Below are 24,277 nucleotides of genomic sequence, written 5' to 3'. Positions count from 1 at the left end.
TCCAGCCTGGGTGACACAGCAAGACTCTGTATCAAAAAAAAAAAAAAAAAAAAAAAAAAAAATTAAAATTTGGCAGCTGAGTCTGTTCCCCAAATTTAAGGCATGCTAGCCAGGTGATGGGTGCATGAGCATGCAGCCTGCTCTTCTCTCTGCTTTTGAATATGTTTGAAACTATTCAGTTACATGTGTTTTTTTAATAATTTATTTTTAATTTTTGTGGGTACAGAGCAGGTGTATATATTTATGGGGTTGTTTAAAAAAAGTCTAGATGGATTGAAAAGTTAAATGTTAATATGAAACATTATGAAACATATGAAACATTAAACTACAAAAGGATTAGGAGGAAAGATAGAAGGTGGTGATCTGTGAAATGTAGAAGTTTTAGGGTGGAGAGGTCAATCTGTGTAGAATGCAAAGCTTCTAAGTCATTCCTCCACAGTAGCTCCCCATGGCTCTCAGGACACAGGCTGAGCTCAGATACCTCCTCCTCTAGGAAGTCCTCCCTGACCTCAACCTCCTGGTTAGGTTAGAAGCAAACCATAATTGGAGACCTTAGGGGCCCATTTACGTTGGGCAAGGTATTGTATGATTTCATGATAATGCATATGGCCCTGTGACCCACCTCAGAGTCAGGGATGGAGGAGCCTGGTGCAGATACTGGCAAATCCTTCGATGATGAGTGAGTAAAGGGATGCAAGGGTCAGTGCCGGGGCTGGGTCCTCCCCGGGCTCCCCAGCAGGGAAGGACGGACGGGAGCCCAGCCCTGGATGCCCCCTCCTGCCCATGGCCCAGCCTCCTTCTCAGGCACCAGCCGGTCCCAAGGCTCTCTGCAACCTTTCCCGGGCTCCTTAGTCCAGCTCCAAGCTGCCCCTCTGGCCCTGTGCTACCCCTGGTGCTCTCTGCTCTTGCTTCCAGACATCCTTTCTAGAGTATGGCCAGCCCTTCTCCTGTCTGGATGCTTTCCTTGGCTCCCAGGGTCTGAGCATAAACTGAGGTTCCTCTGCCTGGCTTCCAAAGCCTCCATGATCCCTTCTGCACCTGCTTCCCGTGCTGTTGCCCCAGACCTGAGATCAGCCCCGCCCTGCCTGCCACAGGGTGCTCCTTCCGCCTTGCTGCCTCACCTCTCTCACTGGCATGCCTGCTCCTGCCCTGCCCTGCCCAGGTGATCGGCCTGTGTATCTATGTTTAGATACACAAATATTTACCATTGTGTTTCAGCTGCTTCCAGTATTCAGCACAGTAACACGCTGTATGGAAGTGTAGCCTGGCAGCAGCAGGCTATCCCGTATAGCCCAGGTGTGTAGTGGGCTGGACCATCTGGGTCTAACCTGCACAGAGCACACCTCCTGGGCTGGCTTCCGGCTTGACTATGTTCCTCCACGCCTCTCTGAGCAGCAGGATCAACGTGAGAAACGCCTACTGTGTCTGCAGCCTCCCCAGAAGCACGGTACCTTTGGCAGCGCAGACGCAGCCTGTAGGTACAGTTGTCCCTCTCTATCCGTGGGAGACTGCTTCTGGGACCCCCAAGGATTCTCAAGTCCCTTATATAAAATGGCTTAGTACAGTTAACGGCAGAGCTGTGTTCTGAGAAATGCATCGTTAGGCAATTGTGTCCTTTGCAAACATCACAGGTATACTCAGCACAGACCCAGATGGTCCAGCCCACTACACACCTGGGCTATACGGGATAGCCTGCTGCTGCCAGGCTACACTTCCATACAGCGTGTTACTGTGCTGAATACTGGAAGCGGCTGAAACACAATGGTAAATATTTGTGTATCTAAACATAGAAAAGGTCCAGTACAGCCGGACGCAGTGGCTCATGCCTGTAATCCCAGCGCTTTGGGAGGCTAAGGTGGGCGGATCACCAGAGGTCAGGAGTTCAAGATCATCCTGGCCAACATGATGAAACCCCGTTTCTACTAAAATACAAAAATTAGTGAGACATGGTGGCGTACACCTGTAGTTATAGCTACTCGGGAGGCTGAGGCAGGGAGAACTGCTTGAACCCAGGAGGTGGAGGTTGCAGTGAGCCGAGATAGCCCCATTGTACTCCAGCCTGGGCGACAGAGCAAGACTCTGTCTCAAAAAAAAAAAAAAAAAAAAAGGTCCAGTACAATACAGTGTCATAATCTTAGGAGACCACTGTCTTACATGTGGTCCATCATTGACAGAAACATTGTTACATGGCATATGACACTGTAGCAGGATGAGCTGCAGACAAAACTCCTCAGACACCTGATTAAAGAAGGAAGAGGTTTTTATTCGGCTGGGAGCTCGTGTCTTAAGAGCCCAGCTCTCCGAAAAATAAATTCCTAGCCCTTTTAAGGGCTTTCAACTCTAAGGGGTCCACGTGAAAGGGTCGTGATAGATCAAGTAAGCGTGAGGAACGTGACTGGGGGCTACATACATCAGCTAACAGAACAAAAAGTTTTACAGTGCTTTCTCATACAACGTCTGCAATTTACAGATAACACAAGTCGTTTTGGTGAGGGGTTAATATTATTATTTTAGCCACCAGGTCCAGGTGGTGGCGCCAAGGTCATCTGGCTATTTATCTTACTTCTGTTTCTTGCCAACTTTTTGCTTTCTCCCTTTTCTCCTGTTTTATAAACTAGGGAAAAGGGGAGGTGGGGGAGAGGCTGGGAGGGACAGCAGGAGAAGTGGTGGTCTCATTCCATAACACATCCTCCAACTTTTTTTTTTTTTTGAGAAAGAGTTTCAGTTTTGTTGCCCAGGCTGGAGTGCAGTGGCACGATCTCGCGATCTCGGCTCACTGCAACCTCCGCCTCCTGGGTTCAAGGGATTCTCCTGCCTCAGCCTCCCAAGTAGCTGGGATTACAGGTGCATGCCACCACGCCCAGCTAATTTTGTATTTTCAGTAGAGACGGGGCTCTACTGTTGGCCAGGCTGGTCTTGAACTCCTGACATCAGGTGATCCGCGCGCCTCAGCCTCCCAAAGTGCTGAGATTACAGGCGTGAGCCACTGTGCCTGGCCTTTTTTCCCCCTTTTTTTTTTAATGAGACAGGGTCTCGCTCTGTTGTCCAGGCTGGAGTGCAGTGGCGTAATCATGGCTCACTGCAGCCCAGACTCCTGGGCTCAAGCAATCCTCCCACCTTAGCTTCCCAACTAGCTGGGACTACAGGTGCATGCCACCATGCCCAGCTAATTTTTTTTCCCATAGAGTTGGGGGGTGGTCTTACCATGTTGCCTAGGTTGGTCTTGAACTCCTGGGCTCAACTGATCCTCCCACCTTGACCTCCAAAATGCTGGAATTATAGGCGTGAGCCATCGCACCTGACCACCTCCTATATACCTTGGATTACTTACACCACCTAATACAATGTAAATGTCATGATGTAAATAGTTGTTCTGTGTTTTTTTTTTTTTTTTTTTGGAGATGGAGTTTCGCTCTTGCTGCTCAGGCTGGAGTGCAAGCCTCTGCCTTCTGGGTTCAAGTGATTCTCCTGCCTCTGCCTCCTGAGTAGCTGGGATTACAGGCGCCTGCCACCATGCCCGGCTAATTTTTTTATCTTTAGTAGACACGGGGGTTTCACCATGTTGGCCAGGCTGGTCTCAAACTCCTGACTTCAGGTGATCCGCCCGCCTCAGCCTCCCAAAGTGTTGGGATTGTAGGTGTGAGCCACCACGCCTGGACATCATGTGGATTTTCAGGGGACTCTGAGAGGCGCCTCAAATCCGTTTTGGAATAAGGCAGGTTATTAGCATGGCGTCTAACCGTGAGCTGTCTGGGTGTCCCGGGCTGGCTCTTGGGGCGGGGGTCCTGATGTCTGGGACCTCGGTCCTCCCTGGGAGGCACAGAGACAGCGGGGAACGGGGAGCCTGGGGGAGCATTTAGAAGCTCATGTGCACAGGAAAACCCTGTCTCTACAAAAAATTAAATCAGCAGGGCCCAGTGGTGCGTGCCTGTGGTCCCAGCTACTCGGGAGGCTGAGGTGGGAGGACCGCTTGAACCCAGGAGGTGGAGGCTGTAGCCAGTCATGATCATCCCACTGCACTCCAGCCTGGACAACAGAGCAAGACCTTGTCTCAAAAAAGACCCCAGGCCGGGTGCGGTGGCTCAGGCCTATAATCCCTGCACTTTGGGAGGCTGAGGTGGGCGGATCACCTGAGGTCAGGATTTGAGACCAGCCTGGCCAACATGGTGAAACACCCGTGTCTATTAAAAATACAAAAATTAGCCGGGCATGGTGGCGTGCGCTTGTAGTCCCAGCTACACGGGAGGCTGAGACAGGAGAATTGCTTGAACCTGGGAAGCGGAGGTTGCAGTGAGCTGAGGTCACGCCACTGCACTCCAGCCTGGGCGACAACAGGAAAACTCCGTCTCAAACAAAACCAAATCCCAAAATTTCTCGTCTAAATCCTTCCCCCACGACGAGGGGACTTATCTCTTAGCGGTGGGTTATAGGTAGGAATATTCCGCGATCCCTCACTTTGACCTCGCTTCGAGGACAGCCACCTCTTTCGGGTAAAGAAGCCGCAATAGGAGATCCCTCTGATAAAAATTGTGCTGTGGGGAAGGCGGGCATCGATCCCACTACCTCTCACACACCAAATAAACACTGCACCACTTATGCTGAATTCCTAGCTCAGCCCAACTGCTGCAGCCGGCACTTATTATGGCTCACGTCATCACCGGTGTCCCCTGCCGCCCCCGCCCCGCCCGGCCAGCTCGCCACCCCATTGGCTCCCTTGAGGCTCCGGCTTCATGGCCATGATTGGTTTGGCTCAATTTAGTTTTAAAAGCACTGGCCATTCGGATTGGTGGTCCGATACGTCCGTCAAGCGGAGGCCCTGCTGTTGCTACGGCGTAGGGGGACCCAGACAGGTCTCTCCCGGTTTCTGATTTGTTTCTCAGGCTCCGGGGTCCTAGAGGTTCCGGATCCGTCAAGTACATGGGAAAAGAATGCGCCCCTCGCGCTTGACTGACGAGGCTTGCGGGCCAATCGGAATGGAGTCAAGGGAGCCGCTAGGCGATCCAATAGGTGGTAGGGGCCGGGAGAGAGGGACCAATGAGCCTGGAGCTGGGGGAGGGGGAAGGGCCGCGATTGGCTGAGAGGCGGCCAGAGGGAGGGCGGGGGGAACTCAAGGCCTGCTTGATACGTCCGCCATTTTGGGCGCTTTGCTGATGGTGTCGGTGAGCGCGTTTCCCGCCTGAGCGCAACTAGCGGCGGGTCGTGGGCACCTCCAGGTAATGGGGGTGGGGGAGGCGCTGGAGCAGGCCGCGGCGCGGGGTGTGCGAGGCGCGCGGGCAGGCGCGGGGCCCCTCCACCTGGGCCTCGGCGGCTCAGGGAGGGAGCGTCCCGGCCCCTCTCCCCTCCCCCCCCGGAATTCGTCGCTCCGCGGGCCCGGGAGGCGCGGCGCCGAGTCCTTCCCGGCCGCTCCCAGCCCGCTCCTGTCAGCCGAGGGCCCCGCCGGGACGGGCGCCGGGAGCGGGACGCGGCCGGGGCGGCGAACTTTGCGCCGCGTTGACGTTCGCGGCCTTGCGCGGCGGGCGGGAGAGGCGCGCCCCTGACCCGGCTCTGGCTCCAGTCTTCCCGCCTGCCGGCGGCGGCCCGCAGCGTCGCCCACCGCCTGGCCCGCGCCCGGTCTCCGCTCCCGCCGGGCCTCCCGGCCAACTCCTCCCGGGGGCCTCGGGGAGCGCGTCAAGTTGAGGCAGCAGCTCGCCGTCAAGAGTCGCGAAGGCCATTGTTGGACTCTGCTCTCCGGGAAACAAGTTTTGTGGGTTTCTGTTAATTCGCCGCAGAGTCATCGGGATCCACAGCAGCCAGTTCCGAGGCTCCCACTACCCTTCCCAGTGGCTTTTTAACTGCAGTGGTGGCTCTGATGTAGACTGTCTCGATTGCCTCCCTGGTGTATTTGAGCCGGGGGGGGGGGTGGTCCTTCTTGTGGCTTGAAGTCCCTCCCTCTTAAAGAAGCCCATTCACTATTAATTTGGAGGTGTTTCTTGTTGAGGTCCTGCTGGCTGTGATCACAATTTGGACTTCTTAATTATAGGTGAACGGGATGGGTCTTTGGATGTACCTCCGTGCCCTGACGTTTCAGCCGCGTGACTTAATGTCATTTTCCTGGTACTTAACGTTTTTTCTGTGGGGCTTTGGGTGTGTTTTGCTTTTATGGGAGGGGGTCTTGACAGGCATTCCCTTTGATTCTCGCAGCACTTGTTGACGGGGTGGTAGCCTACTTTATTCATGGGAAGTTTACTTCGATTTTGTCCTCAAGGTCATGCATGTTGCAGATAGGTTTCAAGGGGAAACGGGACTCCAGGTTTCCAACCATCGAAATGTGCCTCAAGTAGCAAGTGTGTGAGACCCAGTTATGGTGGTGGTTGGATTTTCCTCACTGTGGAGTGGAGTCAGTGACCACTTTTTAGCTCTCTGACCTTGGGCAAGTTACCCAGCCTCTCTCTCTCTTATTTTTCTCTGTAGAATGGGAGTAATAATAAGTGTCCCAGCCATAAGTTTGTCAGGACTATTGCCCTAATACATGTAAAACAGCGAGAACCGTGCCTGGCACACAGAATCACCTCAGTGTCTGATTAGTGATTAGGCTACCTAATGGCTATTATTATTTAATTTAAATTTGATTTTTAAATGTTTAGGTACTATTGGGAAGTCAGATGAGCATTTAAGCCCTGACTCTTGGTGACTGTCTTTAGAAAGCTCTGTGTAAGAGTCAGTTGGGCTGAAAAAGTAAAACTAGAAGTTACCTTTTTTCAGTACAGGGGTTTTGAACATTCCTTAAGTTAGGTACATTTACCGGAGTAATTGATGAGTAGTAGCACCTCAGAATGTTTAAAGAGGTGGTTAAATGCAGAAAAACCCATCACAAGCTTAAGTCGGCCTTTATTCCTCATGTGCTTTTGGATACTAGTTTCTGGGTGACTGCCCCCCAAATCAGTAACTTCGTGTACTCTTCGTTGTTACTGAAGACTGTAAATGTACCGTGAATTGCAGTATTTTTCAGCAAAGGTAGTTTAGGAAATAGCTGTTGTCCTGGAGGGATACTTTGGAAGGTATTCTCCACTTCAGCATTTCTGGTCAAGGAGTGTAGAACATTGAACACAATGCCTTGTACTCAGTTAGAAATAAACTCACAGTTCTTTACCACTTGCCCGGTGCTCTCCTCCATGGTACTGGAAACCTTGCGTGCCCTTCCCCTGGTATTGCTGTGTTTACTTGGGACTTGCTTTGCTGTATTGGAGCTAAGTGTGTTTTGGTGGACTCAGTCTTAAGTAGAGATGAGTATCTTGCTGGTGGAACTTCAGGACAGGAAGAAGATTGTTTTGGGTTTAGAAGTCTAGCTTTTGTGTAAAGTATAGCAAAGCAAAGCAAACAAGCAAAAACTTGCTAGTTTCAATGAACTAATTGGGAATTTGAGAATCAGACCATAGCTGAGCAGAAAATGAATAGAAGTAACATTGACAGGATGAGGTTGCCTAGGTTTTTTTTTTTTTTTTTGAGACGGAGTCTTGCTCTGTCACCCAGGCTGGAGTGCAGTGGCCGGATCTCAGCTCACTGCAAGCTCCGCCTCCTGGGTTCACGCCATTCTCCTGCCTCAGCCTCCTGAGTAGCTGGGACTACAGGCGCCCGCCACCTCGCCCGGCTAGTTTTTTTGTATTTTTTAGTAGAGACGGGGTTTCACCATGTTAGCCAGGATGGTCTCGATCTCCTGACCTCATGATCCGCCCGTCTCGGCCTCCCAAAGTGCTGGGATTACAGGCTTGAGCCACTGCGCCCGGCCTTGCCTAGGTTTTTAAGATAAGGCTTTGGCCGGGTGCGGTGGCTCACACCTGTAATCCCAGCACTTCTGGGAGGCCGGCGGATCACTTAAGGTCAGGAGTTCCAGACCAGGCCAACATGTGAAACCTTGTCTCTACTAAAAATACAAGAGTAAGCCGGTCATGGTGGCGTGTGCCTGTAATCCCAGCTATTCGGGAGGCTGAGGCAGGAGAATCGCTTGAACCTGGGAGGCGGAGGTTGCAGTGAGCCAAGTCCAGCCTGGGAGACAGAGCGAGACTCAGTCTCAAAAAAAAAAAAAAAAAAAAGATAGGACTTTGCATCTATTCAGTACAGAGATAATGTGCTTATGTGCTTGTTACAAATAAACATCTCTTTAAAACAAGTGTCACGATTGGTATTTTATTTCTGTGATAACTTCCATCGTCTAGTTCTGTATTTTCAGTATTTGAGAGGCAGCCTCTGTGTGTGTGTGTGTGTGTGTGTGTGTGTGTGTTTTGGTCTAACATTTTACAGTATTTTACTAAATAAGGGTAAATGATAGTGAAAATAAAGTTCTTTCATCTGCTCAACTAAAACTCAGCATTGACTTGGTCGTTAGAAGTTACGATCTGCGCCCCAGTATGGGCTGCTACTTTTTCTAAGGCTGTACTGAAAAAAATACCTGGCCCCTTGGCTTTAAACAGCTTTCATATTTTTTTCCTTTCTTAACTTAAAATGATTATTTTTTGATTTACTCTAGATCAGGAGTTCTCAGTTGGGGGTGATTCCCCCCCACCCCCCAGGAAACATTTGGCAGTGTCTGGACACATTTTTGCTTGTTACAGCTGTGGGAGTGGGCAGTGTGCTTCTAGAGGATAGAGGCCAAGGATACCGCTCAACATCCTACAGTGTCCAGCATAGCCTTCTCCCTGCCGGCCTGCAAAATTATCTAGTCCCAAATAGCAACACTGCTGAGGTTGAGAAATCCTGCATTTAGATAGATGTGAGACTGGCCTGCATTAGAATAATTAGAAATTTTTTAAGACCATGGATGTTGGACTCCACCTCTGGAAATTTGTGGTGGGATTGAGAATTTTTTTTTTTTTTTTTTTTTTTTTTTTTGCGACTAGTCTCGCTCTGTTGCCCAGGCTGGAGTGCGGTGGTGTCATCTTGGCTCACTGTAACCTCCGCCTCCTGGGTTCAAGCAATTCTCTGCCTCAGCCTCCTGAGTGGCTCGGATTACAGGCGTCCGCCACCACGCCCAGCTAAGTTTTTTATATTTTTAGTAGAGACGGGGTTTCACATCTTGGCCAGGCTGGTCTTGAACTCCTCACCTCGTGATCCACCTGCCTCGGCCTCCCAAAGTTCTGGCATTACAGGCGTGAGCCACTATGCCTGGCCACAAGAATCTATTTTTAAAAAGCTTTCCAGACGATACTGAAATGCAGCCGAATTTTAGAACCACTGTTTTACATCACAGGTTTAGGGACTGTTTGTGAGTTAAGGGTTCCTTTGGGAGATCTGTGAACTTGATCTTTGCAGTACCTAGATCCTGCCTTGGAGATTATTTAGTAGTGGGGATTATTTAGATGGTATACTTAACCATTTTTCAGATGCCTGAAGACTGAACTTTAGAAGCATTTGTTAAATAAATTGATTTTATAAAATATCTTAGGACTCTTTTTCTTAACCTCATGAAATACATTACCATACTATGCTGAAACTAAGCAAAATTCTTAGATATTTAGAGTTCGTTTCTGTGCTGAATAATCTTACACTACTGTAATTTTTGAGTTATGTATCTTTTGCCCTCCTTTTGTCAGTCAGTGGTCAGGTCTGTTTTTAGATGCCAGCTTCAACTTTTTTTTTTTTTTTTTGGAGACAGTCTCACTATGTCACACAGGCTGGAGTGCAGTGGCGTGATCTTGGCTCACTGCAACCTCTGCCTCCTGGGTTCAGGTGATTCTCTTGCCTTAGCCTCCTGAGTAGCTAGGATTACAGGTGCATGCCACCACACCTGGCTAATTTTTGTATTTTTTTTTTTTTTTTTTTTGAGATGGAGTCTCGCTCTGTCGCCCAGGCTGGAGTGCAGTGGCGCGATCTCAGCTCACTGCAAGCTCCACCTCCTGGGTTCAGGTGATTCTCCTGCCTTAGCCTCCTGAGTAGCTAGGATTACAGGTGCGTGCCACCGCACCTGGCTAATTTTTGTATTTTTAGTAGAGACGGGATTCCACCATGTTGGCCAGGCTGGTCTCGATCTCCTGACCTCAAGTGATCTGCCTCCCACTGTGCTGGGATTACAGGCGTGAGTCACCATGCCTGTGTTTTGTTTTGTTTTGTTTTTTTAAATAAAGACCGATTCCCAGAGAATTAGCCCTGGATCGCTTTACCAGTTCTGCCCATTGAGGGCACAGACAGGCATACAGTATGCTCAACCTTTTAACACAGTGATCCTGCCCACTGGTAAGTTGGACTCTTCTGTTCCCTAGACTCTGATCCGAACGGAGAAGTGTTCTTTTCTCCTGGGGAGATGAGATGCAGTAGTAGAGACAAGGGTAGATCTTTTTTGCTCATATTAAAATTTAGATTATCCAGTTTATTGAATGGAAGAATATTAGGAAAACTATACATTTTTGGCAACTAAATGTTAATGTCTGAAGTTACAAAAGGTCATGGACACATTTTCTTATTCTTCACCCTGAAATTTGGCCTGTGGCTATGTTGAGAACTACCAGTGACCCCCATCTACTTCTAATATCCATTTATTTGATCAACAAATACATTAATTGAGTCCTTTCTCTGCTAGGAACTGTATTAGGGATTCACTGATGAACAGGCCCGTAAGTACTTGCAGTCTAGAGGAAGAGGCAAACAATTACAAGAGACAGCAAAGCTGTTAAGAATTGTACATGGTGTCAGTGGGGCCTGGGAGGAAAGAGCTTCTGTTTGCTGGTTAGTTGATTTGCTTAAACTTTGGGTGGTTGACATTTCCAGAAGTTTTGCAAAAGAATAAAATAGTTAGAGTTTGTTACTCATTTATAAGAAGTAGTTACTTCGACTTGCCTCCTTAGTTTGGGGAGTCTTAAAAAGCAGTGCCATTCTTCCCATGCTGAAGATGTTTTGTAATGACAAATAGGTGTTTACAGCTCCATACACAACAGGTATCCGTTGACCAAACATCAAACCCTGACTCTGGTTCCAGACCCATTCGAAGCTTGCTGTAGGTTTTTGCACAACATTTTCGGCATTCCTGAAATGGATGATGCTTCAAGTGGGAGTGGGTGTTTTTCCTGCTGCACTATGGATCTAGGTTGACTGGAGATTTTGTTTTGGCCTTTTGACTTTGGCTTAGATTTATTTGTCATGGAAGCCTCCTTCTTCCCTCCCACCCCCTTTAGTTTTATGAGGAGGGAGAAAGTTGCTAGTCAGATCAATACTCAGTTTATTTCAGGTTTTGACTTTTTTTTTTTTTTTTTTTTTTTTTTCCTTTTTGTGGAGAACGGGGTCTCGCTATATTACCCAGGCAGGTCTCGAACTCCTGGGCTCAAGCTATCCTCCCGCCTCTGCCTCCCTGAGAGCTGGGATTACAGGCGTGAGCCACCGCCCGGCTATTTCAGGTTTTGAAAGATTACAGACTGACATTTGGATACCAAGTAGACTGGCTACATGGCAAAGAAGCAAGTAAAAGGGCATCTGACGGTTTGTGAAAAGGTTTCTTATCTCTATGCCTAGCTAGGACATTTTCATGTCACAGACTGGACAAAGAGCTGCTTTACCCTGAGTAGAGGCCATTTACTATTTGTCACAGCTGGCTAATGTTGACCTGTTTTAGATGCATTAGTGAAGACTATACAGTTGACTGAACTTATACAATTAAAGTTCGATAGGTTCCGAACATCTTTTTACAGATATAAGGAGGCTCTGATTTTGTACTTCACAGCAACTCTGGGGAAAACCAGGGGATTATTAGTTCCAGAACTACTTACAGTGGAAATATATAGTGACTTGAAGTGGTTTGAATTCCCCAGAGATTTGACTACCATGAAATCTGATGGCCCAAGAAAAGATGAATGAAAGATTGTTTTTAGGAACATGAGAGAGCAGGACTGACAGGGCTGCAGACTGATGTTGAGTCAGACAGACTTGGAGAAAGTTGTGTGGGACTGTTGGTTGGAGCCTTGGGTTTCCTATACCTCCATGTAAATCTGAACAAATATTCTGGTGGCAGAGACACACTTTGAGAAAAAAGAACTTGCCTGAGAACACATGTCACACTGAGACCCTAATCAGGGCAGTTCACACTGCCCACTAAGGCATTCTCCATGGTTGGCTGGTCAGATTGGTTGGACTTTGGTCCTCAGATGGGCGTAGCGGGAGGAATATTGACTAGTCTTGACAATTGACTGGGGCTTCCATTCATGAGAATCATGGTTTTGGACTGGAACAAAACTTAGAGGTCATTGTTTTTTTTTTTTTTTTGAGACAGAGTCTCACTCTGTTGCCCAGGCTAAAGTGTAGTGGTGCGATCTCAGCTCACTGCAACCTCTGCCTTACAGTTTCAAGTGATTCTCCTGCCTCAGCCTCCTAAGTAGCTGGGACTATAGGCGCGTGCCATCACACCTGGCTGGTTTTTTATTTTTAGTAGAAATGGGGTTTCACCATGTTGGCCGGGCTGATCTCGAACTCCTGACCTCAAGTGATCCACCCACCTTGGCCTCCCAAAGCGTTGAGATTACAGGCGTGAGCCACCATGTCCAGCCCATTGATGCTTACAGAAAAATGGAGGCCATGCAGAAGAATGGACCCAGAAGGAGTGGAGAAATCTCAGCCCCGGTGATTCCTTAGGGTTGTGGTGGTCCCACCAAACCACAGTTTTAATTGCTGTTTGTTTCAAGAGTGACTTCACAGCTGGAGTTTACTTAGAATTCAGAATAAATTGTTAACATCTGGAATTTTATTTTTGGCGGTAGTGTGTGTCAGTTTTTTGTCACTGTATATAGTATTTGAGGGGTTCTCTTTTGTTGATATAGGGATACACAGGGTTTCTATTGCCTTTGGACAGTGGACAGGTCTCATCTGTCTGTTGTCTGCAAGTGAGACCCTGCCCCTTCTGAATAAACAACACTCTGAATGACTGCCCCTTTCCACCCTGGACTTCTTGTTATTACACCCGAAGATGGACTCAGCAGCTATACGATCCTCCCATCATAGGTATAGTATTTTCTAACAAAAGTACATAAACAACTCCAAGGTGCAGTGAATGATCTCAAGGAGAGAAGTGAAGTATTATGGGATCGTAGAGAGGCCTGGAGGCCTAACCAGCTGCTCTGGGGAAGTACAGGGTGGTGATGGTGGTTTCAGTGGCGGGGAGGTTACAGAGTTAGTGTTGATATGCAAATTTTCTTCCTCCAAATTAAATTTGGAGTATGCTATATATGTTTTAATGTACATAACTGTGAATATGAATATTACATTAGAACATGTGTAGCGTAATTTCTGCAGGTGGAGTAGAGATAATAAATTTGAGGTTTGCAGTTTGCTTTCTGAAACATCTTTAAAGTTTATTCTTTCCTGGCACTCAGGACATTGTAGGGTAACTTTGTTTGCTATGGAGTCTCACATTTTATATAGAATCATTTTTTCAACATAGTGTGGATAATCACATATGCCTTGAAGGGTCAATATATGTTAATAGATGATTGGATCTTTTTGATTTTTGCACTTAATTTCTTTACAAATCCTACATTATAACCAGACAGCTCTACTGAGGGTTTACAGATTTTTTTCTGTAAAGGGCCAGTTAGTAAATATTTTAGGCATTGGAGGCTAAATGGTCTCTGCGAGGACTCAACTCTGCTTTTGTAGTGTGAAAGCAGCCATAGCCAATCTGTAAACAAATGAAGGTGGCTGTCTTCCAATAGAACTTCACTTAAAATAGCAGACAGGGGGCTGGATTTGGCCTGTGGGTTGTAGTTTGTCAATGCCTGCTCTAATCTGGTTTGTTTTTGTTTATCTTTTTGAGATAGAGTCCCAGGCTGGAGTGCAGTGGTGTAATCTGGAGTGCATGCAGTGGTTGTAATCCCAGGCTAGAGTGCAGTGGTTTTTGTTTATTTTTTTGAGGTAGAGTCCCAGGCTGGAGTGCAGTGTAGCTCACTGCAGCCTTGACTGACCTCCCCGGCTGAAGCGATTCTCTCACCTCAGCCTCCCGAGTAGCTGGAACTATAGGCACATGCTACCACACCCAGGTAAATTTTTTTTTTTTTTTTACTTGTAGAGACAAGATCATCCTATGTTGCCCAGGCTGGTCTTGAACTCCTGGACTCAAGCAGTCCTCCCACCTTGTTTTCCCAAAGTGTGAGATTACAGGTGTGAACTACCACACCTGGCCTCTAATCTTTTTATTTTAACTTGTAATTGGACTATGAATTCAAAGAGTATATATCAGCATGTGTCCAGATATTATTAAACATTAGAACTGACACTTGTGTACACACTAACCAGCTTGGGAAATAGAATGTTGCCATACCTTTGGGTCCCTGTGTCCTCGTCTCACTGCTTCCCTCTTTCTGACCTCCCCAAGGCAAATACCTTGCATGTATCATTTTTCTGCTTTATGGTGTTGCAAGCTATGAATGTATCCTTATATAATGTAACTTCATTTTTTCATTCCTGTAGACGATGTACATGGAGTCACTTTGTTCTTTTTTTGCCCCCACTCAACATTGTTTTTGTGATCCATTTATTCAGATGTTTGAGTGCTTACCATGTCTTGAACACTGTTCTGCTGCTGGGCATGTTAACATTAAGCAAAGCAGATGAAGAGTCCCTGTTTTCATGGAGCTTCCATTTTGGTAAGGAAAAGACAATTAACAGATAAATGAAAGATACAGTAGCCGTATGGTAATACAAACAGGGAGAAAAGTAAACCAGGAGAGGTGGGGTGTGCGGAGTGCTTGTTATCTGCAGATTGAAATACAGCAGTCAACAGAAGGAATGCAGGGACCCAGCCACAAGGCTGTGGGTGGGAGTGGGGTAGGGGTAGCATTTTAGGTGGACGGTCAGCAGGACAAGGTGCTAAGAAGAAGGCGTGTCTGCTGTGTTGGAGGAGCAGCGGAGGCTGGAGTGAGGAGCCTGAGGGAGAGGGGGAGGAGAGTAGGCCAGATGGATGGGGGAGATGGGAGATGGGGGAGGGGGGTAGGTCACACTGGCCATTGTGAAGATTTTGTCTTTTTCTCTGAGTGAGATGGGTAGTTCACTTGGTGTTTTGAGCAGAGGGTGTCACATGATGTGGTTTCTAAAGGTCCCCTGAAGCTGTGTTAAGAATAACTGTCCTGTGCTGCTGGAGGGAGGCTGGAGGCTCTGGCAGTGATCCAGGAGAGCAGTAATGGCAGCTGGGACTGAACGGGAGCAGGGGTGGGAGTGAGAAGAGGTTGGCTGCTGGATCCTTCTTGAAAAGGAAGAGCAGACAGGATTTGCTGGCAGATTGGAGTGGGTGTGAGAGAGGAGTAAAGGATGATACCAGGGATTTTTGCAGCTGGTGGGCGTTGCCATGTATAAGGAAAGGGAAGACTATGGGAAGAACAGGCTGTGGAAATAAGATCAGGAGTTGGGTTTTGTGCATATTCAGTTTCTGAAGCTTTTGGAGAGCAGATTGGAGATATGTTGGATTGGGGTGTTTGGTGCTCAAGGGAGAGATTTAGGCTGCAGATAGAAATAGGAGTCTTCAGTGTTTAGGTGGCACTTAACAGTCCCGAGCTTGAGTGAGGGCACTGAAGGAATGAGGCTCTGTGGCAGCCTGGAGGGTGGAAGGAGCAGCTTTGAGGCCTTGGGAAAGTGCTGTCACGGAGGATGGAGTGGGGACCTTGACCAGTGCTGCTGCTGTGAGGTCACCTGAGATGAGGGCCAAGACTCGTCTCGTGGCTCTGGCAGTGTGGAATTAATCAATGATCTTGATGAGAGCTATTCCCACATGGTGATGTGGGAACAGCCTGGAAGGGAGCATTCACAAGGATTGAGAGAAGAGAAAGGCGAGTAGAGAGAGCTCCATCATGGGATTTGCCACAGTGATGAAGGGAGATTTGGGATCCTGAGGTGTTGAGATGGGAGAAACCACAGCATTTTTGCAGTGTTGGTGAAGTAATTATCTAGAGGATGAATGACATGATGAGTTAGGAGAGGTGACCATTGCTGGAGCCACATTCTTGGGAAGGCAGCAGGAAATGCATGGGTGACCATGTGGAGAGTTGGCATCCATGGGCTCCACCCTGGTGGGAGGAGGGAGAGCAGACTAGGGGAGATGAGATAGTGGGAGTATGTGGACGTTGGCTGCTGCTGCTGCTTTTTTTTTTTTCTTGGTGAGATGGAAGAGTTCTCAGCAGTCAGTGAGAATGAGGGGGAGTCAGGGCTGGCGGGGTGTGAGGAGAAAGGAGGAAGTATGACATATTCTGTGGGAAAGTAAGAATGCGTGTGAATGGAATGGCCTACCTGAGGGAAGCAGTCCTGAGTTCCAGTGAAGACAGCACGATTTGTTATTTTTCCTGGAGGAAGAGTAGGCATTGCTTCATTTAACTGGGGTTGTGGTTTTCCTAATCAGAAATAGCAAAGCAAGAGAGGGGCTGGGGAGTGATTCTGTTGGTGGGTCATGGTACAGCCAGGAAGGGAAGGCGTGCAGACGGGTAGGTTTGCCCGCATTGGTGCGTGTGGTTGTGCTTTATCCGTCTTCACTTCTCTGTTATATTGCAGACTGAATATGTCTCATTTTCTTCTTTGTTCTGCCATTGGGGAGTAGAATTGTTACTAGTATGAAGGAATGCTGCCTTAAACAAGTGCAGATGCATTTCTCCAAGGTATCAGCCATGTAGAGAACTGCAGGGTAGTGGGACATGTACATCTTCAACTTTATTAGATGGTGCAAATTGTTTTTCAAAATGATTTGTGCCTCTTTACCTCACTACCAGCACCGTCCTTCATCCTTGCCAGCCCTTAGTATTGTCAGACTTTAATATTTGCAGGTTTGGTGGATGTAAACTTATATCTCAGGGGTTTTTTTGTTTGTTTGTTTTAGTGACAACGTTATTGAGAGATAATTTACATACTATTCAGTTGATCAATTTAAAGCGTACAACTGAGTGGATTTTAATATATTCACAGAACTGTGCAATCATCACCACAATCTAACTTTGTAACACTTTTATCACCCCCTCAAGAACAACAAAAAACCCATCTTGTACCCGTTGGACTATCTGGACATTTCATATTAATAGAATCATACAATATGTGGTATTTTGTGACCAGCTTCTTTCAACTTAGCATGTTTTCAAGTTTCATCCATGTTTTAGCATGTATCAGTATCAGTCCTTCATTCTCTTTAGTTGCTGAATAGTGTTCAGTTGTATGGATATACCACATTTTATTTGTCCATTCATCAGTTGATGGACATTTGTTTCCTGTGAAATATATATTTGATTTTCATCCTTGGCATGGTTTCCGGGCATACAGCTCCTAAAATCTTTGGACTTTCCAAAATGGTAAGTGTCTTTATGTATGCTCATGAGTTGACTGATAGCTAGCTGACCTAGGCAGCTTCAGGCTAGGGGCTGGTCACTGGAAAGACCTAGCCATGTTTAAAGGGTTGGGACTTTCAGCTCCACCCCCAGCCTTCAGTGAGAGGAGATTTGCTGAACGTTGAATTGATCAACTGCCAATGATATAGTCAGTTGTGCCCAAGTAATGTCACTGCCATAAAAACCTAGAAGGACTGGGTTCTAGAAACTTCTAGAACACATGGAGGTTCCTGGAGGGTGGTGTGCCCATAGAGGGCATGGAAGCTCTGAGCCCCTCCCCTCTTACCTTGCCACGTGCATCTCTCCATCTGTAAACTTTGTAATATCATTTATAATAAACTGGTAAACTTGTTTCCCTAAGTTCTGTAAGCTACTCTAGCAAATTAATCAACCCCAAGGAGTAGGTTATGGGAACCCCAGTTTATAGCTGGTTGGGGGGAAGCACAGGTAAAACAACCTGGAGCTTGTGATTGGCATCAGAAGTCAAGAACAGTCTTGTGGGACTGAGCCCTCATCCTGTGCGATCTGACTGTATCTCCAGGTCGATGGTGTTGGAATTGAATTGGAGGACACCCACCTGGTGTCTGCTGCAGAACTGATTGCTTGATGTGTGGTCACATAAGTATCCTGTGTTGATTGTTAAGTGAAAGAATAGGGGCCGGGCGTGGTGGCTCAAGCCTGTAATCCCAGCACTTTGGGAGGCCAAGACGGGCGGATCACGAGGTCAGGAGATCGAGACCATCCTGGCTAACACGGTGAAACCCCGTCTCTACTAAGAAATACAAAAAACTAGCCGGGCGAGGTGGCAGGCGCCTGTAGTCCCAGCTACTCTGGAGGCTGAGGCCGGAGAATGGCGTGAACCCGGGAGGCGGAGTTTGCAGTGAGCTGAGATCCGGCCACTGCACTCCAGCCTGGGCTACAGAGCGAGACTCCGTCTCAAAAAAAAAAAAAAAAAAAAAAAAAAAAAAAAAAAAAAAGAAAGAATAGGAAAAACACTCTGGCTTGTTTATTTTTGTCTATTACTGGATTTCTACTTTTTGGCTATTGTGAATAATACTTCTGTGAATATTTGCATACAAGTCTTTGGGTAGACATGTTTTTATTTCTCTTGGTGTATATGTAGGAGGGGAATTGTTGGATGATGTGGTAACTTTAACATTTTGAAGATTTGCCTTTTCCTTATGGTTAATGCTGCTGAGTGTCTTTTTGTATAGCTTATTGGCTATTTTGCATGTTAAAAAGCAATTATCCTTTTTTTTTTTTTTTTTTTTTTTTCCTGAGACAAGGTCTTGCTCTGTCACCTAGGCTGAAGTGCACGGTGGCGTGATCATAGCTTACTGCATCTTGGAACTCCTGGACTCAAGGAATCCTCTCGCCTCAGCCTCCCAAGTAACTGGGACTACAAACACTCACCACCATGCCTGGCTAATTTTTACAATTTTTACAGAGACAGGGGTTTTGCTTTGTTGCCTAGGCTGGTCTTGAACTTCTGGCTTCAAGCAGTCCACCCACCTTGGCCTGTCAAAGTGTTGGGATTACAGGCATGTGCCACTGCGCCTGGCCTGATTATCTTTTTAATATCTTATTGGCTATTTGTGTATCTTTTTTAGAGGAAAGATCACTTAAATCTTTTGTCCTTGCTCTTTTTTCAAAAAGAAATGCTGTATTTTTCCCATTTTTAACTTACCTAATGCCTTATCATTTATGTGTCCATGTTCATGGTGAGATTGGCCTGTAATTTTCCTTTTTTGTATCAACCTTGATGAGTTTTATTATCAAGATTATTCTAGTCTAATAAAACAAACTGTTTTCCTCATTTTTGTTTTCGAGAGTTTATGTAAAATGGAATTATCTGTTCCTTGAAGGTTTGGTAAGCCTTGCTGGTAAGACCATTGGGGCCTGGTGTTTTCTGTCTCAGATTTTTAAATTACTTATTTGGATGTTTTAATATTTATAGGATTATTAAAATACTTGTTTTTTCCTGAGTCACATTTGATAGTTTATGTTAAAAAATTTATTTATTCTTGTCTGTATTTTCACATATATCGGCATAAAATTCTGACTTACTATCTTTTGCATCTCTATCATATTTGTAATTAATCACTAATATTTAACTTAAACAGTATGTTTAGGTCATTAATTTTCAACCTTTTAATATACTTATATGTACATACATATCTAAATAAAGTAGTAATTTCCTTTTAAGTACCACTATTATGCTATATGTTTTGCTCTGTATAATTTTTATCTGTAATTCTGAATATATTCAGATTTTCATTATGATTTCAAATCTTGGCATATATATCTTTTTAAAATCTTTGTTATTGATGACAAACTTAAATTGTGTTAATAGGGTGGTGTGATGGCTCACTCCTATATTCCCAGCACTTTGGAAAGCCTAGGCAGGAGGATTGCTTGAACCCAGGAGTTTGGGAGCAGCCTGGACAACATAGTGAGACCCCAGCTCTACACAACTTTTTTTTTTTTTAAAATTAGCTGGGCGTGGTGGTTCGTGCCTATAGTCGCAGCTACTCAGGAGGCTGAGGTGGGAGGATCGCTTGAGCCCAGGAGTTCGAGGCTACAGTAGTGAGCTATGATTGCACCACTGTACTCCAGCCTGGGTGACAGAGTGAGACCTTGTTTCTTTAAAAAAAAAAAAAAAAAAAAAGGGTTAATAAAATGTGGTCTGATGTGATTTTGATTCTTTGAAATTTGTTGAGGCTAGTTTTAGTCTGTGTACTTTTTCATCACGATTCCATGTGTGTTTAAAAAGAATGTGTATTTCCAAATTATAAGGTGAGGCTTTTCCATGTCTGTTCAAACTAGTATCCTTAATTTTTTTCTGCTTGTTTTGTTCATTGGTGGGAGGTTGGGGTGGGTGTTAGAATACAACACTGGATGTCCCTGACTTGCGATAGTTTGACTTAGGATTCTTCTACTTTATGATAGACTTATTGGGATATAACCCCATTGTAAGTTGAGGAGCATCTGGACTTCATGATGGCTCAATTTATGCTTTTTCAGCTCTGTAATGAGTTTATTAGGGTATTAAATTCATTTTCATGAGGTGCAGTAGCTTATGCCTGTTATCCCGACACTTTTGGCATCCGAGGTGGGAGGATCGATTGCTTGAGTCCAGGAGTTTGAGACCAGCCTGTGCAACATCTCTACAAAAAATTTAAAAAATTAAGTGGGTATTGGCAGCATGTGTCTGGAGTCCCAGCTACTCAGGAGACTGAGGTGGGAAGATCTGCTTGAGCCCAAGAGGTGGAGGCTGCAGTAAGCCGTGATTGCGCGACTGCACTCCAACCTGAGAGACAGAGGTAGACGTTGTCTCTTAAAAAAAAAAAAAAGAGAAAAATATATAAAATTTCCAACTTAAAATCGATTTATTGGGACATAATCAACCCAATGGTAAGTTGAGGAGGTTCTGTACCTTCGATGATGGGATTTGTCAGATTCTGTAGCACTCAGTTTTTGCTTTGCATCTAAATGTTTAGATTTTTTTGTGTATAGAGACAGGCTCACTGTGTTGCTCAGGCTGGTTTTTTTTTTTCTCCTTGAGACGGAGTTTTCCTCTTTCACCCAGGCTGGAGTGCAGTGGCGTGATCTTGGCTCACTACAACCTCTGCCTTCCGGTTTCAAGCGATTCTCCTGCCTCAGCCTCCCAAGTAGCTGGGATTACAGGCACTCGCCACCACGCCTGGTTAATTTTTGTACTTTTAGTATAGATGGGGTTTTACCATGTTGGCCAGGCTGGTCTCGAACTCCGGACCTCATGATACACCTGCCCCAGCCTTCCAAAGTTCTGGAATTACAGGCGTGAGCCACTGCGCCCGGCCCAGGGTGGTCTTTTAACTCCTGGGCTCAAGCAATCCTCCCACTTTGGCCTCCCAAAGTATTGGAATTCAGAGGCGTGAGCCCCCATGCCCAACCAAGTTAAGAATTTTAAACTTGCCTGTGAATTGCACAATTTGTCATTCTGTAAATCTTTGTTTCTATGAATATTTTCCCACTAAAGCATATATATAGGCTGAAAACTTAAGTATCTTTTGTCAAGGTGTTATGTAACTATGACAAGTGACTTTTGGTTACTGTTTGCCTTATATATCCTTTTCTGCCCTTTTACTTTCAAGCCCTTTTGTGGTCTTAATGTTTTAGACGTGCGTTTTGAAAGCCACACATAGCTAAATTATAGTTTATAATTTGACTCTAAACTGATGAGTTAGTGCACTTGGTAATTTTTTTTTTTTTTTTTTTTGAGACAGTCTCACTGTGTCGCCCAGGCTGGAGTGCAGTGGTGTGAGCTCAGCTTACTGCAACCTCCACCTCCCGGGTTCAAGTGATTCTCCTGCCTCAGCATCCTGAGTAGCTGGGACTACAGGCGTGCACCACCATGCCCAGCTAATTTTTGTGCCTTCAGTAGAGACGGGGTTTCACCATGTTAGCCAGGATGGTCTTGATCTCCTGATCCACCCGCCTCAGCCTCCCAAAGTGCTGGGATTACAGGCGCGAGCCACCATTACTGGCCAGTCTGAAGGTAATTTTATACAATATTTTCGTATATGAAACAAATTTGTATACATTGAACCAACAGAAAGCAAAGGTGTCACTATCTCAGCCATCCATGTGGACAATCTATGGTTGCTAGACATCACAATTGTTTCTGACATGAATTTATAGGCTATCAGTAAGCAATCATTTTCTTATGATTATTCACATATAAGTACTTAACAGTAAGGGATATGGCATACCATTAATACAATTTAAAAACAATGCGTAGAGGGTAACTAAGCAGCATAGTTCCATCACCGGAATACCTGTAACTGCTATTAAACAGCAGCAGATGTAGGGGGCCAGGAGGGTCTTTTTCCCCTTGGAGACACTGAATAAACTGTGTTGTGCGCCTGCATTTGGACTGTGGTCTGTCACATCAGGTCAAGGTGGAATTTTTTACTTGTGGTATTAAAAATGTTTGGATTTTGGAGCATTTATGATTTTGGATTGTTTGATGAGGGATGCTCAACCTATACTTTTATATTGTCGTTCTTAAAAAGGTTGTTTTGCCTAATATCCAGTTCTGGCTCAATGATTGTTTTCCCTTAGCACTTTGACAGCACTTCCATCTTCTTTTGCCATTGTTGGTGTTGAGAGTGATTAGAAGTTAGGTGTCAGTTGTTCCTCTGCGGGTCATCTCTAGCTTCTAAACTCTTCCATTTTTTAAAGTCTTTTTTTCTCATTATTCTTCAATTTCATTAAGAATTATTTATGTAGAGTTCTTATTTCTTATCCTTTCTCTGCCTGAGGGTTGGTTTCTTTCTTTTTTTTTTTTTTTTTTTTGAGACCGGTCCTTGCTCTATCGCGCAGGCTGGAGTGCAGTGGTGCTATCCTGGCTCACTGTAGCCTTGGACACCTGGACTCATGTGATCCTCCCACCTCAGCCTTCCGAGTAGCTGGAACTACAGGTGCAAGCCACCACCCCTGGCTAATTTTTGTATTTTTTTTTTTTTTGATGAACAGGGTCTTGCTATGTTGACCAGGCTGGTCTCCTAGACTCAAGTGATTATCCTGCCTTGGCCTCCCAAAGTGCTGGGATAACAAGTGTGAGTTACCACGCCTGGCCTGGTATATTTCTTCAATTAAAAAAAAAATTCTCAGCCATTTTTGCTTTGATATTTCTCACCTGCTTTTTCAGTTATCTCCTTCTAGTACTCTTTTGAGATCTTATAGTTAGTATATTTTCTATAATGCATTGTTTCAGCTATATGGACTATATATTCTGTAGGTAATACCAGTGGTTGCATGCTTTTCTGCTCTGATCTTTTGATGTTTCTTTCTGAAAACTTATTTCCTATTGTGTTTGCTGTTTTTGATTTTGTGGTAACCAATCTTTGTCTGCCATGCTCTAATTTGATGAGAATGGCCAAATGCCCTCAGTACATTTGTAGTCAATGTTCAACAAATATTTTTTGAGCTCTTCTATACCAGACACTGTCTGGGCACTTGGTATTTACCGAAGAACAGAATAGATAATATTCTGTACCTTGGTAGAACTTAGCATCTAGTGAAACAAACTTCTAGGGTAGGGATGGAGGTAGCTGTGAGAATTTTCTTGTTTTTGTAAGCCTAGCTTTGCATTTAAAGAGGTGCTTTAATATCAGTGTCCAGGATTTTTACATATTCCGGGCTTAAAGTGCTTCTCCTGTTGGCCAGTCAGCAAATGTTTTGTTTTATTTTTAGGTTGCTGGTATTATCTGCTATTTTGGATTATTCTTTTGGAGTCTCGATATGTCCAAATAACCAAGTACCAGATATGTGTTCTGAATAATTGCCAGCTAGTATTCAAAATATTTTAAAAATTACAATAGGGGATTTTCATTTTGCTAAGAGTTAGCAAATATATGACTTTTCCCCTCCTTCATATGGAGTGTTCTTGTGTCAATTTCAGGAAATTCTTAGAGATTTTCAACTCTTTTACATTAGTTAGCTCATTTTTTATATCCAGAAATGGGAAAGATTTCAAGGATAATTACCATTTTGAAATGGGATCATTTGATTGCTAGAAAATGTTAACATTGACTCCAGCTAAGTACAGAACATTAAAAACAATCTGGAAAAAGGGATATGGATCAAAATAGATTATGAGCCAAATCTGTCTCGAGGAAGGAAGAGAGTAGAGTTCAGCATTTATAATACATGGCCTATCCCAAGAGAGGGGAGGGACTATTTTATACATAAAAAAAATTAAAAACCTTACTTTGACCAATAAATTAAAAAGAGGCATCAGAAACAAGAGCCATGGAGGGACATAATGACACATAGGCTGGGGCTAGTACTGGAGTTCATTTTGTGACACTCTGGTATCAGATCCTGTCAGTTCTGGTCCTGTCTCTGCCATGGTCTTCATCGAGGGTTAGGGGCTTTGGTGGCAGCAGGAGCACACTGCTGATCCCAGAAGCACAGGGTTAAGA

The 24,277-nt window shown here is 45.4% G+C and overlaps 2 protein-coding genes across 31 annotated transcripts in view; both read left to right on the top strand.

Moving 5' to 3' along the window:
• The window catches only part of IGHMBP2 (immunoglobulin mu DNA binding protein 2), a 556,281-nt gene that overhangs the window by 79,318 nt on the left and 452,686 nt on the right, over window positions 1-24,277 (top strand). The window lies entirely within an intron of this gene.
• Window positions 5,090-24,277, top strand: part of PPP6R3 (protein phosphatase 6 regulatory subunit 3) — a 160,169-nt gene continuing 140,981 nt past the window's right edge. For 24 of the 30 annotated variants that reach the window (XR_007719349.1, XR_007719348.1, XM_050758157.1 and 21 more), the window contains exon 1: window positions 5,090-5,213. The gene's annotated coding sequence lies outside the window, so the exon portion shown is untranslated. Of the gene's footprint in view, window positions 5,214-6,019; window positions 6,094-14,490; window positions 14,595-21,570; window positions 21,847-24,277 lie in introns of those variants that run through there. The other 6 variants (XM_050758130.1, XM_050758131.1, XM_050758134.1 and 3 more) reach the window with 6 other exon arrangements.

This window comes from Macaca thibetana, chromosome 14, assembly GCF_024542745.1.
Source record: "Macaca thibetana thibetana isolate TM-01 chromosome 14, ASM2454274v1, whole genome shotgun sequence".
Classification (NCBI taxonomy): domain Eukaryota; kingdom Metazoa; phylum Chordata; class Mammalia; order Primates; family Cercopithecidae; genus Macaca; species Macaca thibetana.
This window is presented reverse-complemented; position numbering and strand designations above follow the sequence as displayed.